This window comes from Aythya ferina (assembly GCF_964211825.1).
Source record: "Aythya ferina genome assembly, chromosome: 4".
Lineage (NCBI taxonomy): Eukaryota > Metazoa > Chordata > Aves > Anseriformes > Anatidae > Aythya > Aythya ferina.
The window spans coordinates 18,244,500-18,252,277 of NC_140300.1; the positions used below are offsets into that span (position 1 = coordinate 18,244,500).

The 7,778-nt window shown below is 35.7% G+C and overlaps 1 long non-coding RNA gene across 1 annotated transcript; it reads right to left on the reverse strand.

Moving 5' to 3' along the window:
• Positions 1-305: 305 nt before the first annotated feature.
• LOC311436413 lies at positions 306-7,430 on the reverse strand. The gene is made up of 2 exons (XR_014692827.1): positions 7,011-7,430; positions 306-1,215 (listed from the first exon to the last, which is right to left on the reverse strand). It is a non-coding gene; the product is annotated as an uncharacterized lncRNA (long non-coding RNA).
• Positions 7,431-7,778: the final 348 nt, after the last annotated feature.

Genomic DNA, 7,778 nt, shown 5'->3' on the forward strand with positions numbered 1-7,778 from the left:
GAAACCTGCAATTTTCAGATTACAATCATGGTGTAATTTAGGTTGGAAAGGACCTCTTTTGGTCATTTGATTGAACTCCAGCTCAAAGCAGGACCGACTTCTGTGCTGTAAAGAATGGGATAAGGTCCCAAACAACCTGATCTAAGTCCCATGCAAGTTGCTGTGCTACAATCCTAAGGAAATTGTATTATTACCCTGTACATATTATCCATCACTATCATGCATCGTTACTTTTTCCAGACTTAACGTTAACATTTTTCATAGTACCAGAACTAAATCTGTAATGAGACACATGAGAAACATCTCATCATAAGGAGACTTTAGGTGTATTAATTATTGAACGTTTAACCCAGATAACATATATCCTAATGTAAATGTATAGCACCGATTTCTTTTAAACCAGAATGCTGTTTGGTATGGTGTTATAGTTCTCGGAGAGAAATTACATCTATGAAGTTACCTGAATTGTTCAAACTTTGTGTCAAGAAAGAAAAAGCTCAAATACATTTAAGAGGTGTACTTAAAAATGGCAGATGGTAAATTATAATTTTTCTCTGTTGAACAATTAAATCCTGTGTTGACTTTTGCTATACTTTTCCAGATTAAAAATTTGTACAAGTCATTATGCTCTGAATATTGTCACAACAGTACTATCACTTCTGTTCCCTGAAATTCACTCAGCTTTACAAGACACATTAAAGCGAACATCTCTGAGTAAGAGCTGTGCTTAGCAGACTCTCCTTGGAGTCTCAGCCACAAGTTAATTGAGCACTGCAAAAAAAAATTGCATCCTTCATAGATGTATGACATTCTTCATGGTCACAGTGATGACTCAAAATCAAGTGTATTATTTTTTACAAGACTTCCAAATACGAAATTTGTAGTTTTGAACTGTATTTGTCCATTAGTTCCTATTGTGCAGCATCTTGCAGCCAGGCTGTGTTCCTGTAAGTCTGCAATGCTGCGTTGTAGTTTTTGCACCCACTGCATGTCAGATGTGCCAACTACCTGTTGCTGGCTAGCTTCAAATCTGATAGAAACTTAATAGATCTTAAAATTTGCTGCAGAAATAAAATAGCATTGGTAAGGGCTCTTCCATAGTTCTCTCTCATGTCGTGATTATCCTGTGAACTCTTTTCCTTGAAAGCTGAATATTGAGGGAGCTGATGACAGTAACTGCCTTGAAAGAGCACAGGCCTCATAATCTTGTCCAGTCTGTGAAAACAGGGAGTGTTTAAAAAGAGTTAAATTGTGTTAGCTAAAGGAATAATAGACAGATTTACTATCCTTTAAAATGTTTAGCTGTTTGCAGCTGAACATTGAGTTTAAGGCCAACATCCAAAGAGCTGATGAGATTTAAGTAATAAATGTCTTTGTGAATCAGTCCTCAGCTACTTAAGAACCAGATATTTTATATTACTCTGCCCTTTTCAAACAGTACCTATTTTCTTGTCTTGATAGGACTTAATTTTTCTTTCTCATATAAAGCCAAATATTACATCATTTCTGGCTCTTGCCATGCTATTTCTTGCTGTAGTGCTGTAACACTGATGTTGTAGCCTTAGCTCTAGTTTGGCTAGAGCAGTGATCTTTAATTTGTTGATTCATGATCCAAAAATAATATGCAGATGGCAGTGCCAACATTTTACCTTGCTGCAGATACGCACAGTTATGGAGAACAAGTATGGGCAACAAGAGAGGGTATGGCCTTGTAGGCCAAAGACAGAATCCATTCCTCTCATCCAATTTCTGTACAACTTTCTCCTTTGCCCACTGAAGTCATTTATTGCTCAAACTAGGTTTTATTAGTCAAGTCTTACTTAGCGTTTACTGTTTAATTTAAAATCTGTCTCCACTTATTTCTTTGCCTCTGGAGACCAAGGGGGATGGGAGTTAAATTTATATTAAAATTTTAAAGAGAATAAGTGAGGGATAAGGAAAGATGAAGAATTATAGGCCACTAAATTTGACTTCAATACCTGACAAATAACTAAAACAATTAGCAAAGCAAGAGCAATCAGTATGTAAACAGCTTGAAGAAAATACAGTGATAAATTGGTAACACATTTGTAAAAAGCACAAATCAAGTGAAAACAAACTAATTGGTTTCTTTGATGGAATAATGAATGCATAAAGGAAAAGTGGTAGACACAGAACTTCTTAATATTAGTAAGACACTGATAATGGTTGCTCATTGCATTCTTAGAAAGAAGCCAAATAAAATTAGATTAGGTTGAACCACCATAAATTGACTACACAGGTAAATAAATCTAACACTGAGAATCTTAATGAACAGTTGCGCTGGTAGCCAGGAAGTGATCAAAAACATTTTAGATGATCAGACATCCTACATAGATCAATTTAGACGTGAAGGGTGTTTTGCTTGCCTTTTTTTTTTTTTTTTAAAAAAAAAAAAAAAAAAAAAAAAAAAAAAAAAAGGAGGGGGGTGGGGGAAGAAAACTATCATAAAGCAGCATCTAGTGTAAGAAACACCTAAATAAAGAAACTGAGCAGAACAGCAGAAATGTCATCCATTTTGGTTCCATGCCAGCACCAAATAGCTTACATCAGCATCGTTTTTCTGCTACACAGCTGAGTTTCTTTATTTAGACATATTAAATACTCCAGAGCATATCTAAATAGAGCTTTGATTACTGCAGGATTATCTCAAATTTATTTATTGACGTGGCTTCTGTTGACTGATATTTCTGTCCATCTAAAAATTGCATGATTCATGAAATGTTTATGCCTTGTTGTTGTGACTGAGTGAGAAAAATGTCTAGTAGCACCACGTCTCTGATAACTTTTGCTCTGTCTTCTTTATAGAAGACATAATAAAAATTCGTATGTTTATTCATTTGTTTTACCACAGTAAATAGGCACACTGTTGGTAGTTAGCTGCCTACGCATTTTGACACGCAAGAGAATATTTTGGAAAATAGAACAAAATCTTGTTCTTGTCCCAAAAGCTGATCACTGAGATGTGACGGGAGACAACATTTGCTAGACATGCGAGAGCCCAAGATATCAGTGAGAATTCTTTGTAAGCTTTATAGACAGCAATTGTAGCAAGCACATCAGCTTCATCAACATTGTCAAGATTTTTCATAGCTTTTAAGGGAAATAAACTTTTTTTTTTTTTTTTTTTTTTTTTAAGAAATCTTAAAGAATGATTATCAGGTTAGTTTTCGAGATTCTTATGAAACAATCTTCCCAAGTAAGAAGGGTAGCACAAACCTGAACAGAGTGTGCACTAATCAGCTCTAACAATAGAAGACAACAAATGTATTTTAGATATTAGAATAGAAATGTAGTGTTGAAAGGAGACATCATGTGCAAAAGGTGAAGAATCCAGAAAAAAACTAGAAGAATCCAGAGCACAGAGAATAAGGAGATACAATTTTAAAAAAAGTGTTTTACACAAGAAGAAGCAAATTTAACAAAATTAAATGTTAACAGATGGTTTTGTCTGTCCATACAGACTTCAGTAGTGCTTATTTTAATGTATATTGACATGACAGCTATTTACCATCTTGCTTTACACACTGATGGTTTGAAGCAGCTAACACAAGGTAGAGATTGTGTAAACCTCTGTACTCTGAAATTTACTGTTCTTCCTTATAAATTATAATGTATTTAAATACTTGACTTTCTATTCTAGAATTAAAGTAATTTGTTATAGCATGCCTAGACAGATTTATTCTTAAGTAACAATATTTTTACTTAAAAGAACCATACAGCATCTCACTTCAGGAGGTCTGGTCAGAGATTGTAACTCAAAATATATTTTAAAGAATGATTCCTAGAAGATTTAGAAGGGTACATTTTTCCTTTTTAAATGAGAAGCTGTAGTGTAACTGTGTATGTACAAACACACAGAGATAAATAGTTCTCCAAGAGCTTTAAATTGTTTTAATTGTTTTAACCCCATAGAAATGCATTTGACACTTAAGCATATGTAAGAATTTAAAAGAAGATAGTATTAAGATGGTTATAGGTATGTTCTTTCTGAATGCTTCTAGTAAAAAAAAAAAAATCAGGCTCAAATTCTCATTGCTCATAATTACTATTCTCCAAGTGCCAGTTTACAGTGAGAAATGGAGAGGCCAGAATCTGAAGATTCTTAAGTGAGCCATCAGCATAATTTATTTTCACAGAATCACAGAATTTCTAGGTTGGAAGAGACCTCAAGATCATCGAGTCCAACCTCTGACCTAACGCTAACAGTCCCCACTAAACCATATCCCTAAGCTCTACATCTAAACGTCTTTTAAAGACCTCCAGGGCTAGTGACTCCACCACTTCCCTGGGCAGCCCATTCCAATGTCTAACAACCCTTTTGGTAAAGAAGTTCTTCCTAACATCTAACCTAAAACTCCCCTGGCACAACTTTAGCCCATTCCCCCTCGTCCTGTCACCAGGCACATGGGAGAACAGACCAACCCCCACCTCACTACAGCCTCCTTTAAGGTACCTGTAGAGAGCAATAAGGTCGCCCCTGAGCCTCCTTTTCTCCAGGCTGAACAAGCCCAGCTCCCTCAGCCACTCCTCGTCTTTCAAAGACACCTCTCACAAATCTCCACCAATATTTTTTTCCATCAAAGAGGTACAGTTTCTTCTGAGGTGCAGTAAAGAGTGTTGCACAGTGATCCATTACACAATGGTCTAAACCAAAAATCGAAGGCCATATCTGACTAAGAACAGGTGTCAGGAGCAGGAAGATTCTAAACAGGCGGAACTGTAATACTGAATGATATTTAGCCAAGGGAAATACTACAATATACATATCTGTTTCATTGAGTATATTCCATTTGCAATCTGGAAGAAGGAGTTTCTAACAGCCATGATTTGATCCTCGTGTGGGACATATATCCAAGACATGCAAGACTCTCAAAATATCTATGCTGCACTTAAAACAAAACAAAAAACAGAACACTAGCTCTCACACATACTATCTATAGCAGAGGCAACCCATAACAAAGCTGCGAATAGCTGTATGTCTATGGCTAAATGGCCAACACCAAAATCAGTCCAGGCTTGCCATCTAAGTGTTTATGCAAATCCTTAGTAGATTGGTAAGCACTATTGCTGGTACAGCATCATGACTAACAGCACTTCAGTTAGCTGAAACTCTAACCTCTGTAAGCAGACAGACTGAGTTAAACATAACCTGCATAGATTTAACATAAACGGCGTAGATTTACTGCAAGAAGGAAGAACATCACTCCTGACTTGCTGTTGAGATTCCCCATTTTCTTGAAGTGGTTCTATTATTTCTGTTATTGACTTTACCTAATTTTACACAGGGTGAGGAGACCTAATTACATACAATTTTCAGCTTTGGTCCACAGGGCCTAAGCGTTCTCCAAGCATTAGTTTAGACTGAGAGAAAGTTCATTAGCTCAGTGGGGGTTCACAGTCCTTCTGAAGTATCTTCTAAAGCACTTCCACACACACAATGCTGTATGCATTGATTTCAGTCCAGTATATCACCCCTTATGCTCCTAACTGATAAACAGGTTTCAGTGAAAAAAATAACAGTAGTGAAAAACCTAAGAGAGATGGAAAATTGGGATGACCTTCTCAGGGCATGACAGCAGGCATAGGGAGGTGAAGCTTTATGAATTACAATTAGTTTATTCATGACACAGGAAAAAAAAATCTGAAGGTGCCTAAAAAGACTTCAAAATAAATTATACTGTATAAGTGCACTAGGATCTAGACATACATTTCAACATAGTTACATTAGGTCTATAAATAATAGCATGGCTGGATTTCACTCACGGCTCCAATTGCAGTAACTTCATTGTAAATCAAGTCATACTTTACCAATCTTACCTACTTTAGCCACATGAAGAAGCCCTATGTAATCCCACCAAATACCCATCCCCCTTCTTTCTCCACATTTTACCCTACTAATCTGAAATGCAGCCAGATTTTGTCTGACTCTCAGTGGTTAGGAAACTTAGCACTCATATCACTGTATTTTGACTAAGAGCATAACCATATCATAACCACTTCGCATTGAATAATCTAATCCTTTGTGATTTTGGAGGTGGGTAAAAGACCTGTAAGTCTTAGTAAATTCATCTTTTTGGCTTAAAATGCTTGGAGTGCTTGAGCCAATGCTCTGTACATGATCTGTCTTGCTTAGGTAGCATTTGTCAGTGAAACACACCCACCTTCAGTATTTGCACCCCAGATAGCCTGGCAAGTCATTATATTCATATCTTCAGAGTGTGCTCCAATTTTCCTAGGCTCTTTTCTGAATCGGGTATTTAATATCAGATATATATAACACACACACACACATATATATGTCATTAGATATTTATTATTATTATTTATTACATATTATATCTAATATAATATATATATATTATTATATATGATATATTAACCTATAACAATTCTATCTTTATAATTAATGCCCATGTTGATGACTGTATTGTTTATAAAACTTACCTATTCTACAATCAACCAATATATTATAAAAATGTGAAAAATATAATGCTTATTTTAGGATCTTACAGATTCCTTTCCTACATGCAAATGCTATTAAAATCACCTTTTCTGCAATTAAACAGTATTAGGTAGTCTCTCAGTTAAAATAGATTTACCTCAAAAATGCATCCATCCCTCTCTTCAAAAGTAAAGCCCCAAAGCAAAATGCATAGAGTTGCCAGCAGCTTTAGTTTAAGCTAAAATTAGCCATGCTGATTAAGTGGATTTTGCATAACCTTAACTATTAATCCTTCATATTGGTCTTCTTTTCTTTGAAAAATCTTGGAAGTACCAATAACCTAAAGGTTTATACAGTCACTTTTTAATACTACTTAGTTAAGATTTAATCCTTCATATAATAGTTAACATTGGCACCATCTTTTAATAGCCCGAGATTTCTAACAGCCACTTGCCGAACAAAACAGGCACTTTAAATTCCAGGGAAATAATAGCAGCAGACATAAAGCAGAAGAACTTTGATTTAAAGAATTTAAAAATGTACTTACAAGAGATAAAACTAGAGTAACAGTAAGCTAATATTTCAGTTTTCACCCTTTCTTTAAACAGCATTCTTTCCACGGTAGATTCTCTCCCCCTCCATTTTCTTTAACTCAGGTCCTTATTTTCTAACAGCTAGATTGTCTCCCATCTTATCTGTCTAAGAAAGACATAAATTCAGTTTTCTAGTGAGACCAATGTGGAATTTGATTCCAGGTCTCTCTTTTATAGTAGCCCTTGTTTTATAGGCTCTTCCTCTGCAAAGGCAAGATAGAACTGAGTCTTGGATCACTCTATTGATGTCTAAGGAAAATTAAATCCCAAATTAAAATTTCAATCATTCCTATTGTCAGATCAGGACAAGGGAGAATCAGGTAGATGTTCTTCATGAGGTAGTGCATCATTGCAAACTAGACTCTTGTTTGGGGTTGGTGGTTTTGCTAACAGAGGGTGCTCTCCCTGAAGATTAATCTAATGTGTTTTGCTTCAGATTTGCTTCAGGCTAAGAGTGTGAATATCGTTAGTTACCCAAGCTCGGCCGACACCTGGAAGCTCATTAGTTTACGATAATTCCTTTGTGTGCCCAAGCCCTGCCTCAGCGTTCCACAGCATTTACTTATGTGCCTTTTCGTACAAGAAGTAATCAACCTTCACATTCTTGTAATAATTGGCATTGTCTGAGATTTATTTTTTGTCACCAATATTTGGAAGAGAGTTTGGCAGCCACAGTGATTCTGCTTTCTGAACTTTAGGTGTGTATAATGGAAATCTAAAAA